The sequence below is a fragment of the Danio rerio genome, chromosome 24, assembly GCF_052040795.2.
Source record: "Danio rerio strain M-AB ecotype USA chromosome 24, GRCz13ab, whole genome shotgun sequence".
In the NCBI taxonomy this organism is placed as follows: Eukaryota; Metazoa; Chordata; class Actinopteri; order Cypriniformes; family Danionidae; genus Danio; species Danio rerio.
The window spans coordinates 17,257,280-17,272,368 of NC_141044.1; the positions used below are offsets into that span (position 1 = coordinate 17,257,280).

Genomic DNA, 15,089 nt, shown 5'->3' on the forward strand with positions numbered 1-15,089 from the left:
GAATTTTGGCGTGGCGTCCCGCCATGGAAGAATGAATGTAACGGAAACCATGTATTATATAAAAATGATTGCTACATCATTTTAGCTAAATATAATAAGCTAAAAAAAAAACTGTGGGTACTTTAGTTGTTCATCCCTTTTTAACTGGCTAAGCCCACAAATTTGATGCCCAAACAAGGGACACCAGAGGGTTAAAGCTGTACTAGAGACCACACTATCTAGTGAGGATGATGATTTATTTCAGCTTATCCAAGCAAGTGGACATTTTTCTTTGAAATTAAAGTTATGTTTTAAAGCACTGATATTCTACATTAAATGTTTAACAAAATCTAATAATATACTTAAAATCAATGTTGAAATGATTAACCTAAATTCTGCAACCTATTTATCATTACCGCAACCAATGTTCCTTAAGTGATATTTTATTAATATTTTTTAATTGTTTGCTTTTCAATGCATGTGCATAATCTACAAATTATGTCCTTTCAGGTTAGACACATTATTTTGAAAAATACATCAAAATACATTTAAAAAAAAAATGTTGTCAATTGTGTACGGTGTTTCGGTAATGAGAAAAAACAATAAAAATAAAAAAACCTTGTTTATTTAAAAATAAATGTTATTGCAGAATCTCAAGTAACTCCACATCACTGTTAATAATCCCTTTTTAAAAAATGTCTAAATGAATTTGCTTTTTTGTAAGAATCAATTTAGCAGACTGTTGCGGTAATGAGATTTTTTATTACTTGTTTTAGAAATTATGCTCAAAAAGGTACTAAATGATGTGTATATATTTTTTATTTAATGTTGACAAATGCTCCAGACTTTGTTTTAATTATCTGCAAAACCAAAATTTAATTTAAACATTTTTTAAAAATTCATGTTTGAACATTTTTAAACTACGTTTTCGTGAGAATCACCCATATATATAGATATATATATATATATATATATATATATATATATATATATATATATATATATATATATATATATATATATATTAGGGGTGTAACGGTTCACAAAAACCACGGTTCAGTTCGATACGATACAGTGGTGTCACAATTCGGTACATTTTCGATACAGCCTAAAAAAGAAAGGATTTCTCTGGTTTTAATTTTTTTTTATGTAATTAAAACTAACATTATAAAAGTATTATCCTGTTATTTTATTTTTATTTTAAACAGTAATAGAGCTGTTAGCAGCAAATAAAACAAAACCTTCTTTATACTCAAAACCAAAAAGCTTCCTATAAAAAAAAGTAATATTGTAGTAGTTAAACAAATAAAAAGAAAATATGTTTTTAAATGGAATTTCTATCTTTTTTAAAGTATTTAATTAGTATTTATTTTTTAAGAATTTTTATCTATTTTTAGAAAGACGAGTGTGCACCTTTTCTTTAGACAGCACAGATCTGCTTGATTTGATGGTTACCTGCCATGTTAGTGGATCTGAAAGCAGGAATTATGTGACTGAAATGGGCTTATGAAGGAATAATGTAACGGGGCTCTATTACATTAAACATTTTCTGGAAACTTGAAATTTTCACAACCGATTAAGATCTCACAGAGCTCAAAATAACCTTTTTTCTTGGTAGCACAGTGCTCCTAACTTCAAAAATGTAGGCGCACCAAACAAAATTTCAAGAGTTCACACTTAGCTGATGATTAATTATAAAAGCTTGTTTGGCATGCTGTCCCGGGAGAGAGCCCTGAGCTCATGAGATCCTCGAGCCCAGGGCTCCCTCCCTTTGCAAGGCGGGAGGGGAGTTTGAGCTCAGGTAGATCTCGAGAACTCCCCTGCTGTCGCAAGTGAATGCTCTTGAAATTAATTACTAACTAGAAGCGTGTCTATGTTGACAATTTGGATTGTTCAATTGACTTAATTGCATGTTTTTAGGCGGCGGGAGAAAACCGGGGAACCCGGGGGAAACCCACGTGAGCACGGGGAGAAGTGCGAACTCCACACAGAAATGTCTGCTAGTTTTGGTAAAGCCAGGAACCAGAGACATTCTTGCTGTAGGCGACCGTGTCACCCGTCTAAGAAGGAGGAGTAGGGGAGGAAGGGGAAACTCTTCAAAACGAAGATAGCAATGGAATAAACCCCAGGGTATTTATGGTAGTTTAGGAGTCATCTGATTGGATCGTAGTGAATTAGATAATGCGGGTCAGCAGCTAGCAATCATAAGCACGTGATCCTCTCGAAATTTGTTTATACATAAACTTCACTTAGTTGCACCCACCAAAAATGTTGAGCACCGTTACTGCACGTTTAGATTCTATATAGATTCTATTATATATAAACACAGATTAAATCAGAACTAACAAATAAACAAAAATCTGCAAGCGCTCACCAACCCTGCACACACTGATTGACGTGAACGAGATGAACTGAATTAACAATAATCATTGTGCTGTTCTCACAAGTGCTGTCTGATATTGCACAGATGATATTACAACGTCTTATTTGCATATGTCATCTTAATAGCATTAATGGTCTTTTCGTGAGCTGCAATGTCAGTTTCATCTAAGTGAATGGATGCGATAGTGCACGTGGTATCATTTGCATGACTGACAGGATTAAATAACATTAGAACATCTTGTGCTTAAAATGTGTAGATGAGACAGACACTGTTAAGCCTAGTACACACTAGAGGATTTTAAGCCTGATTTGAGCACGATTTGGAAGTTAACGAGCTCGCCGACAGATCGGGAAGAAATCTGCGGGTGCTCGTCGCTCGCCGCTCTTTATGTGTGAACTACTGAACAACGCATCAACGAGGCTCGCTGACGCGTCGCTGACACCTCGCAGACGGAAATCCAACATTTAGCATACTAAATATTCCAGAGCAGTCGGCCGACTCAACCCCACGTGTGGTCCGATGACGAGCTGCAGCCAATGAGCATATCAGCATGAGCTGAATGCCTGTGTACTCAGAAGCTCAACAGAAACATCTGTGATTGGTCAGAATGGGCATCAATGCACTCGCTTCATTCTGTGTTAACACAGACATGAGCGTAGGCTATATTAACAGTGGAACTAGAATTCAGTAACTATTAGAATTACCATACTGCTCATTCTGACCTTTCTCATATAAAACGCCATATTGTCACAACATATTTACATTCAAAGCTATTATTAAGATATTAAAATTAAGCTTTGAATGTCTGGCATCATATTTAATGACACCATTACCCTAAAAATATCATCTTTTTTGGTAAGCCTAAAAATATGTTGTTAAGATACTAGAACATGTAAAGGTCTTGGCCTTAATTTTCACTTTCAAACAGGAGCTATTTCGCGGCACAGAATATGCTGTTTTCAAAGATATCTGAAGTAAATTGATGTTTTTGCCATCAGAAAGTTTTGTTTATGTTAGCGGGAAGTTGTTAGGCAAAAAAATGCACACACATTTAAAGTCACAGCGCAAAGTATCAGACATGCATGCGGTCACTTTGACCAATATGGTAATTTAAGGCAGAAATGCTCAGTTCTTTACTGTTTTGTAATAAAAAATAAAAATAAAAAAATAACAATGTCAGAAAGAAATACACTGATAGTTAGAAAACGGCAGGGTGTTATTTGTTAGTTTTATTTCAAAGAGTTATACAATTACAAAAATTTAAAACTCTCTGTGTATCTTTCCACTCGAACCTTGCAGATGAGTGATTAATCCGCTGATAAATCAGCTGATTTGATGATGATTTTAAATGCTTTCTCCAAAGCTTGAAACGCTGTCAGTGATGTAATCAGCACACAAGCAGCCAATAGTGTTCAGCTTTTTCTGACGACTCCTCCTTCAAAATTTCATTGGCTGTGGTTTGATAGCTTGAATGAGCTGATGGGGAATGAGTTGTTGTCAGATCATGTAGTGTGTGACCCCCCTCTCGTGGATCATTCACGGAGTGTTGCGTAGTGTGAACACCACAGAGATTAAAAGACACAAAGTCAAGTCATGTAGTGTGAACGGCACAGCGATCTGCTGATGTTTAAAATCCTGTAGTGTGAACTAGGCTTTACCTGAAAACTCTGTGCATCGGCTTTACTGTAAATGCTAAGCCATAGCGGACTTTAACCACTGGAAGTCTTTTATACACTCTTCAAAAAGTGTAAATACTGGATTGACATTCAGCACATGATCACTAATCAGATGTGTCATTAGTTTTAAATCTAGCTGGTTTCTGAAAGTAAATCTGCCAGTGTTGTTTTCATTCTCTCGTATCCAGACCCTTACATTTTCATGGCTGGAGCTCCCTTTTATCGGAACTGAGTGATTGACAGCTGATTTGAACCAATGGATTTGAGTTCTGATCTACCGCAGTGGCCCAATAAGAAGAGCTTGAAGGCAAGGCAAGCATTGCAGGCTTTTTTGTACTTCTTCTGTTTTATCTTTTTAGATATTAGTCTGAATCATTCGGTTTGCAAAGTGTACCGAACCAAAAGTCTCGTAGCGAATGGTTCAATACGAATACGCGTATCGTTACACCCTTAATATATATATATATATATATATATATATATATATATATATATATATATATATACACAGTTGAAGTCAGAATTATTAGCCTCCTTTGATTTTTTTCTTGTTTTTTAAATATTTCCCAAATCATGTTTAACAGAGCAAGGACATTTTCATACTATGTCTGATAATATATTTTTTTTTCTGGAGAAAGTCTTATTTATTTTATTTTGGCTAGAATTAAAAATTTGTAATTTTTAAAACACCATTTTAAGGAAAAAATTATTAGCCCATTTTTTCTTGATGGTCTACAGAACAAACTGCTGTTATACATTACCCTAAACAGCCTAGTTAACTTAATTAACCTAGTTAAGCCTTTAAATGTCACTTTGTGCTGTATAGAAGTGTCTTGAAAAATATCTAGTAAAATAATATTTACTGTCTTCATGACAAAGATAAAATATTTCAGTTATTAGAATCAAGTTATTAAAACTATTATTTTTACAATTGTGTTGAAAAAATCAGCTTTCTGTAAGAACAGAAATTGGGGAAAAAATACACAAGCGGTCTAATAATTCAGGGGGCTAATAATTCTGAATTCAACTGTATATATATATATATATATATACAACAATTCTGTCTGATTTTTGAATATGATTGGCTGATAGCTGTGCAATATTCTACATTAACAGCACTCCTACAACCTCTTCACCCTTGTGCATTACTCCGCCCACATAGAGTGACAGCAGACCAATAAACTCACTACAGTTTGACAAATTTTGCAGCTGTTGGACAGCATAATGTACATTTGAGGCATTTTTAGGCAAGAATGTAGTTGTTTAGATTGCAAATATGTAGTTTATTTATAAGGATAGTGTGCTTATTTTAAATATATTTATCATTTCACAGATTCAGCATGTCGGAAGCCATTAGCTTGTTATTAAGCAGAGCAGAGAGTTGACGGTCCGCCATAAGATGGCAACAGATAAACTCAGCATAATAAACTCAGCATAAATTAAAACTACAGCTGATCAAAGCATAAAACAGGTAAGTGACACTCTAAGTTGATCTTTCTTTTTTGTATGTTGTCATGCTGTATTTGTACAATATAATCTGGTAGTGTTTGCTTTGCTGTGGTTTTTTGGGGTTAATTATTGTGATATCCTGGGTGTAACAGAGAAATACTGAATACTTTCATGCCATTCAGCCTTATAATCTTAAAATGTGAGCAAAATCCCCTGTTTTGTCATCACTTTAGATATTACGCTAGAGCAGGGGTCACCAATCTCGGTCCTGGAGGGCCAGTGTCCCTGCAGGTTTTAGCTCCAACTTGCTTCAACACACCTGCCTGGATGTTTCAAGTATACCTAGTAAGACCTTGATTAGCTTGTTCAGGTGTGTTGGATTAGGGTTGGAGCTAAAATCTGCAGGACACCGACCCTCCAGGAACAAGTTTGGTGACCACTGCGCTAGAGAATCAATCATATAGCTCAAATAGTTTAAATACCATTCAAATAAGTGATGTTTGTAAAGTAGCAACATTTTCTGCTGTTCTGATTACTACTAAGCAGTTTCATGCATCCAAACAAAAAGGCATAAATACACACCAGTGATTAAAAGTGTTAAAATTGCAATCTTTAACACTTTAGGCATTGTAATGCAGTGTTTCATTATGACATTCTCTTTTTTATGATAACAGAGATTTGAATGAACAAAAACATGTCAAATAACATCACCTTTTATCGTTTTCCTCCATAGACACAGAGTAATAATTAAACTCATTGAGAAAGATCAGCCTGTGCCACATGGGGATTTGCTCTAGTTCTGTCCTTTGTTCACACCTAGGGGAGCAGCAGAGCAAGGGAAAGCCCTTCTGCCTGAATGAAACTCCCTGTCAGTCACCCCCATTGTCTGCGCTTAGCATGTTATGGAGCTCAGGTGCATTTAAAAGATTAAATGGAAAATCAAAATGAAAAAAAAAAAAAAGTTTAATGGAAACATTATTGTCATTTTCAATATGCAGGATGAATAACTACAATTGTAGGATTCATAGAGACGTTAGGACAACATATTATGAATGCAATTCTTTCTAGAAATATATCTTAATAATAAATATAGATGCATTATATTTGAATGATCTTTTTTGGTGTTTCTGTTTGCTCTTTAAGAATGAAACTCAAAGATTTCGATAAAAACCCAAATGATCCAAACATACAAATAAATCAAAACTATAAAAATATTATTGTGTGTGGGGTGACACGGTGGCTCAATGGATAGCATTGTCACCTCACAGCAAGAAGGTTGCTGGTTCAAGTCTCGGCTGGACCAGTTGACATTTCTGTGTGGAGTCTGCCTGTTCTCCTCATGTTGGCATGTATGCGTTTCTACCGAGTGCTTCGGTTTCCACAGTCTAAAGACATAAGCTATAGGTGAATTGGGTAAGCTAAATTGTCCATATCGCATAAGTAGGTGAGTGTGTGTGTGTGTGTGTGTGTGTGAATGGTTGTGTATGGGGGTTTCCCCGGACTGGGTTGTGGCTAAAAGGGCATCCGCTGCATAAAACATATGCTGGAATAGTTGACGGTTATTCCGAAATGGTGACCTTTGAAATAAAGACTAAGCCGAAGGAAGTTGAATGAATGAATAGAAGTTATGTGTAAAAGCCATGCAATGACAGACAAAAAAATAACTGAACTAAACTATAATGTGTCAATAATTTCTATACAATGTCTTTTTGTTAATGACCACTTCAAGAACCCTCTTGTATGAAAAAAATAATAATAATTCTTTTCTAATACTTCAGCAGAGTCTTCAAATCTAGATCTCATCTATCATCTCTTTTCATCTAAGATAAACAGGAGCAGCCGGAGGAAACCCACGCGAACGCAGTAAGAACATGCAAACTCTACACAGAAACGCTGACTGACCCAGCCGATGCTTGTCCCATGCCTAGTTGGGACTGAAGCAGCTAATAATAATTTACAATGACAAGGAGCAGGACTGATATCAGGTGCTGTCTGGGCTTTACTTGCCTATTCACAGTATGTGCCCTTTTGTGTGTTCATTTTTTTTTCCATGTGACATTTCATTTAGTACACATAACTTCATTTCTAAACTAATTAGTTTCATTTCCTTTATATGCATGAATTGTTTTGATTGTCACTGGGATCTAATGTAAATTTTAAGTCAACAGCACCAAACAGTGAAGTTTTTTTAACCTGTTGCATACATAAAAAGTCATGGCTATAGCCATTTTCATTAAATACATTCATTCATTCATTTTCTTTTCAGCTTAGTCCCTTTATTAATCCGGGGTCGCCACAGCAAAATGAACCGCAAACTTATCCAGCAGGTTTTTATGCAGCGAATGCTCAACCCATCTCTGGGAAACATCCACACACACTCATACACTATGGACAATTTAGCCTACCCAATTCACCTGCACCACACGTCTTTGGACTGTGGGGGAAACCGAAGCACCCAGAGGAAACCCCCACAAACTCAGAGAGAACATGCAAACTCCACACAGAAATGCCAACTGACCCAGCCAAGGCTCGAACCAGTGACCCAGCAACCTTCTTGCTGTGAGGCGGACTACTACTGCGCCACTGCGTTGCCTTTTCATTGAATACTACACTGTAAAAAAGTGATTCTGCAGTTTAAGTTTTTTGCAACATGATTTTGTACGTTGAAACAACAGCATTGGTAATTCAACTTAACCTGGTAAGTTTTCTCTGTCTCAACTAGTCTGTAATAGTGTTTGTCGAATCAACTTAAAAACAAATGCTGAACCTAAATCTTTAAGTTGCACCCCATACATCTAATCCAGCAGGTGGCGCAATATGCACCATTAAGTCAGTTTTCCAACTGACAGTTAACATCAGAAGAAGTTAGACACATGGGATATTTTTTATAAGATTTTTTAATTGTTCAATTATCAAATTTGGTAAGTAATGCTTCTTCAATTTTGTGTTATAACTTGTAAAATGACATTAAAGGTTCAGGACACCCTGGATAACTTTTTTTTATATTAACAGATGTGTGTGTGTTGAGCATCAGTTAAGACAATGTTAGCACCTGTCAGCTTTAATTGTGGGGAAAACTGGATAATTTTGAGCTTTTGCCAGCAAATTTCAGCTTCCGGGTTTAAAATGATTTTTGGGGCAGGATCAAAATTGGCGACGTAGCGCAGAACTGCAAGTGCAATGATTACGCGTCGGTTTCTCATTATTATTCATAGCGGAGTTTTCTTATCCTATGAGAAGAGCCGGCTGCTTAATTATTCATGAGACCTGCCAGTGTCAAGCCCGAGCTGAGAGACACGGAAACCACGGCACAGTATTTAGCCATTCATGAAGGCTCATATGCGTTTGTTTCCATGATCCACTGGGTTTGTTGCATGTTTTCCCCCGCGATCTTGTCAGAGCAAAGCTGTGTGCGTGCTGCTAGCATTTTTGTCGGGAGAGCAGCACGAGAATTAGAGATAGCGGACGCTGTCTTTTGTCAGGAGTTCGTTCACATTCAGACACATCGCCGTGCTGCTGTGTTTGCCTAAATCCTCCAGATTACCAGCAGGGTTAATGGTTAAAATAGACAGGAGAACTGCTGCACTGAGTCTGCTGGATACGGGGATTGAGGGAGAAGTCCTCATTTATAGGGTTTACATGAACACACTTATCTTTATAATGATATAAATTGTGGTTGTTTGTATATGAAATTACAAATAACAAATGTAGCAGGGCATTAAATCACTGTTCATGTCTTTGCATTTTAACTTTGTAAACTATAAACTCATGCGTCTCCTCACGGTTTGTGTCTCATTTTGTGAGCTAACTGACAACAACAGTTGTTCGCTCACGTTCTCCCCTGCTGGCCACGCCCACTCCTGCCCGATGCTCGCGGAGCTCCACGCCCAATAATCATGCATCTTTTGAAAAAATTCTGAAGTAGACTTTAACCGAAAGTGGGGGGTGTCATGGCCCTTTAATGAACTGATTGTCACCGTATTGTTCCCAGAATAAATATTTCTAAAGCAGATCAGACTTTTGTTAATATAACAAAATAACATGTGGAGTTTGGCTACATTTATAAAGCTTAGTAAAGTTTGTTTTAGGTTTGAATTTGCAATATTTCAATTATGTATATATATAAAAAGTTTTTTTCTAATTACCTGACTAATCACTACAGGTATTTTATATAGATTTTAGTGGATCTCCTTTTTATATAAAGTAGAAAACATTTTGGAAAAAAATAATAACAGTAATTATTTTAAATATACTTTTCCCATTTTAAAGGTTGTTCCCAGACAAAAAAAATGGTCTGGCTTATTAAAGGTGAGCTATTACCAGTATTTCTATTCATAAATGTACAATAGTCAAATATTTAAGACCTAATAGGTACAGTATTTTACCCAAATATGATTTTCTCATTCTAAAGGTTGCAGCACACTGCCAGAGGCCAGACTGACTTACACCAGGTGAGATTTTTTTTAAACGACTCTCTTTTTTATGGTTACAGTAGACTAATGTTTAAGAGAAAAAATGACTATATATATTCTGTCAAATACATACAGTAAACAAATATTTAAGCAACAGTAGACAAATAATTTTGAAAGATTTCAGTAAATTTATATTTAGAGACTACTCTGATCTTGATTGTGTACACTATTTATTAAATATGTTTTGGCTTTATTTTTTATTTTCTTCACAGAATCACAGAATTATCACAGAACATCTATTTTTGATAGATTAAGTGGAGGTGCACATTAATCAACCAATCAACAAATTGTCATAAGACACCATAAATTCAAGCAATGTCATCATGCAAGTAATGATTTGTAGGTAAATAGGATTTGGTGAACATGTTGTGTGTATGTCTTTCAGCTGTAGTGTTTTAGATTTTGTAACGTAAAGAAAAAATGTAAATAATTTTTAATGTTTGGCATTTTTTTATACAGCACAGATTCTGAAGAAAAAAGAAGACGAAATCAGAAACTGTTGATGAACATTGGAGCAAATATCTGCAGTGCAAGAGTAATCTCATTAAAAATACATGAAAATAAAGATGTTTGATTAGTTTTTATAATCTTCCATGTTCATCATTAATATCCCCCCCAACCGAAAAAAAAGCCTGTATAAGTTGTGCATTTTACAGTTTTACTTTTTTTTTAAAAACTTTTACTTGGAAACAAATACTTAATATGCAAAAATACTTTGTAAAGACAATTATATTGGAAGTACATAATGTGTAATTGCTAAATTGGGAGTAAAGATCTTGTAATATATTTTGTTGTCTGTTCTGTTTGTAATTGAGTAAATTGCTAGATTAAGATCAGTGAACTTGAAAATGCAGGTTAATGTATTTAAACTAAACTTGGCAAGTTTTGCTAACTTGATAATGTAAGTTAATCTATTAAAACTAAACTTTGTAAGTCCAGTTAACTTGAAATAAGTAGTTGGGTCAATTATTTAACTCTGTTAACTTAACATTTTAAATTGAGAAAACTTAAATAATTAAGTCAATACAATTGAACTGGGTCAATGCAACAAGATGACTTAACTAAGTTAAGCTGAGTGAACAATTAATTTTTACAGTGTATTCCATGGAGAAGAAACGTGTGAAAGAAATTCCCTTTGGTTTTACACAGGCCAATAAAAACATCATTACAAGATTAGATTGACATGAGGGTGAGTAAATAATGACAGTTTTCATTTTTGCTTGGGGTGAACTATCCCTTTAATAAAAAGCGAAAAAGCAATGTGGAATGAGATGAAGTCCTGACTGTTAGTTGTGCTAGGAGTTTTTGTGTGTGCGCGCATGTGTTTGTGTGTGTGCCTATAGGGCTAGAGCCGTAGGACTACTGAGTAAAGGACAAGGTCTTGCAGGGAAACACAGGGTGAGAGATGACTCAATCAGCCAAAAGCACCTGCTCCTGCTACTACTCAAGACTCAGACCTATTAATACAACCACATGCACACACAAACACACACACACACACATAATCCTACTTTTTTCAGTTAGACTGTCATATTCAATCACATCTCAACAATCCCAGCTAGTTTTGTGGGGGTTTTGTATATGAAATGTTGTTTCTTGTATTGTTCTTTCAGCAACTTGTAGGGTCATGATTTATTTATTTTTATTCTGTGAGTTTAGCTTTGTTTACAAGTGTGATTAATGCAATTGGTTTTAGAATTCCACACCGCCCGCAGATGCTTTTCCGACAGGAAGACATGGAGTAATAAAATTATGCCGTAGTCTGTATAATGCTGGAACTTGAAATCAATCTTTCATGCAAAATATCGCTTGTTGTTTTCCTTTCCACAGTCAGCTGAGAAAATCAGCTGGCATTTAAGTGAAGTGAAATGTCAAGGTTATTCAAATGTTTTTCTCTTCTCCGTGAATCACCCGTGTCGTGCCCGCTGCTGTTGGGTCAGGAACATCTGTATTGTGTTTATCATAAATAGATAAATTAATTAAGGATTCAAACCATTCATACGATCCATATTTAATATTCTGCTAACACTGCAACGGCTTTGAAATTTGAAATGAGATACAAACTGGAGCTGCTCGAAAGCTTCATAAACAAGTCTGGAAACTGTACTCTGGTGAACTGTGGAGTTCTACTCAGGATTTGCAAATGCCACGAGATGCCAATCATTTTGAAATAGTGAGATGGTCATTCATACTGTTCACTAAGAAAGAAAATTAAATTGGTACAGATGAATGTGAAGGTGTATGACACTAGTTAATTCAATGTACTGACATCAATCAGGTGGAGACTGATTGTACTGATGAGAATTTCCACTTGCAGATGACTTTTTTGGTGCAGAAAATTACTATTGAATACTCATGAAGGTAACAATTGAACCAATGAAGTCATTTAGAATGTGTTGTGATAAATTTTGATACATTCTGATGAATGTGAAGGTGTATGACGCTTGATAATTTAATATATTACGATTGACATCAATCAGGTGGAGACTGACTGTACTGTCAAGAATTCACACTTAAAAAGGACTTTTTTGGTGCACAAAAATTTACAATTGAATACTTTTCAAGTAACAATTGAACCCCTGAAGTCACTTGGAATGTGTTTTGATAATGTTTATGGTTCCTTTTCTGGAATTTGAAAATCTCAGGAACATTGCTGTCAGTGGAGGAGGATAGAGCCCATTGATTTCATCTAAAACATCTTATCCCTAAAATCATGGGGCTAAAATCATGCAGTCTGAACTCGGCATAAGATGTTGTAGATGAAATCAATGCACCAACAGGTTTTAAATCGCCAACAAATTCCTGAAATCATAAGTAAATCGGTGCTCATTCACGCGAGTAACAATCACACAGTATGAACCAACAAAGATGCGATCTGAGAAAATATATGACTTGACCTCACGTTGTTTCCATGTCACTTCTTGCATATGTTTGGTTGTGAGACGTAGTTTGGACAGTTGTTGGCGATTCATCCTATTGTAAATTCATGCAGTGTGAAACTCCCTGTCGCCATCTTGCAATCTAAACAAAGCAACAACAAAACGCTACCCCAGATAGTCTTGCAGTGTGAAAACATCTGTGACAAAGCTACTTTGAAAATCATGCAGTCTGAACTAAGCATAAATTTAAGTTCCGAAGATGAACGTAGATCAAAGGGGTTTGGAAAGACATAAGGGTGAGTTCTTAATGACAGACATTTCATTCTGGGTGAACTAACCCTTTAAAAAAATGTCTTCCTTCTGAACACAAAAGAAGATAACTAAGTATGTTGGAAACCATTAGTCATTAAATTTGTTTGGTTTGTAATGATTTAACGGTGAATACATTTATATTGGGCGAGGCAGTTGCGCAGTACTGTAGGTAGTGCTGTCGCCTCACAGCAAGAAGGTCGCTGGTTCGAACCTCGGCTCACTTGGCGTTTCTGTGTGGAGTTTGCATGTTCTCCCTGCCTTTGTGTGGGTTTCCTCTGGGTTTTCTGGTTTCCCCCACAGTCCAAAGACATGCGTTACAGGTGAATTGGGTGGGCTAAATTGTCCATAGTGTATAAGTGTGTGTGTGGATGTTTCCCAGAGATGGGCTGCGGCTGGAAGGGCATCCGCTGCGTAAAAACTTGCTAGATAAGTTGGTGGTTCATTCCACTGTGGCGACCCCGGATTAATAAAAGGACTAAGCTGACAAGAAAATAAATGAATGAATGAATACATTTGTATTTTTGGGGGGTGTGAACAATCTATGGCAACAACAATGCCTCTATATACACAAAAAAAAAAGATGTCTGCAAAATTGTTGTTGTTGTTTAACAAAATTAAATGTTGTTGAATTTAAGCAAACAAATTAAATTTAGTAATGTTCAACCTAATTTGTTTCTTTAAATTACAGCTACTTTAAAAAAATGTAGTAAATTCAAGGAATCATCTTTGAACAATTTTTTCATTGTATTTATATCAGACTCAACTTTATTATTCCGTTTAGGGAAACTAAAATTGCAGCAAGGTGCCATAACACAAGCCAATTTCCATAAAACCAAATTTTTATCATGAAACATACAATAAATCAATTTTGAGATGCTTTTCCATTCCTGCTGGACTTCAATACTTATATAGTCCTTTATTTAAATGATATGTAAATAATGAACAGACTCCATCTATGACATTTAAACACCCACAAGTTAAATGCACACAAAAACATTTTCAAATCAATTCTCCAAAGCTCCAGCATTCTGTAATTTTGACTAGGCAGTGATATATTTGTGTTTCCTTCCGTATAAGAACATAGCTGTTTTGAACAGAACATTTGTATCATTGTACTGGCAGCGCTGGAAGATTGCCTTGTCTTGTTGATGTGATATTTCCATATTAAACCTGGAGTTTAACTGAGAGCTTTGAAAACCTGCTTGCTCATGAGCTCCTGGCAGTCCCGCGGGATACAAACAGGACGTTTATTCACTTTTAGACCTGCACGATGCCCTGCTCGTTTGCCCCGTTGCACTTCTTTCAGTGAGGGCAACAGACTGTTAATTAAGAAAATGTTTACAGCTCTTCGCATTAATTACATGCTTGCCACAGAAAGTCAATGAGATTCGTGCTTGGCTTTTCTCTAAAGGTGAGTATTAATAATGTTTTATACTCTGCTAATTATGCTAAACCTTTACTTGGGTGCCAGATTCTCTCATTACTCCGATGAGGTGTTAAACTACACAATGGGATAAAACAGTTGAATGGCACTTTATATTAAATTCTGCACAATTGTTTATGTTGAATTGATACAGATTTGTATATTTTTAAGCCACAATGAATGTTACAATTTTAAAAACAAGACTCGTTAGATGAACAGAAACTAAAATGTCTTTCTTCAATCTGTCAAAATAAAAGTTCATTTTTCTCGTTAACACTGCAGCTTTATGCTTATTTCATGCGGCGCCATTAAAAAAATAAAAATAAAAATAAATCGAGGCTGCGGTTTGGAGAAACCCGAAATTAGAGGATCAGCACTGTAAACATCGCAACAACATGCTGTGGACTACAGACCTCCAGCTGTTGCTGCTATTTTAAAATGCAGATATGGTGTGAACATCACTTTAACATCATTCAGTAAGTTTAATTTAAACAATTAAAAGCATATTAGGCATCA

At 35.7% G+C, this 15,089-nt stretch overlaps 1 long non-coding RNA gene across 1 annotated transcript; it reads left to right on the top strand.

The window, feature by feature from the left end:
• Positions 1–8,319: 8,319 nt before the first annotated feature.
• On the top strand, positions 8,320–11,210 carry LOC141380701 (uncharacterized). Its single transcript, XR_015525457.1, has 5 exons — positions 8,320–8,408; positions 9,757–9,795; positions 9,899–9,938; positions 10,172–10,302; positions 10,419–11,210. It is a non-coding gene; the product is annotated as an uncharacterized LOC141380701 (long non-coding RNA).
• The last annotated feature ends 3,879 nt before the right edge of the window (positions 11,211–15,089 follow it).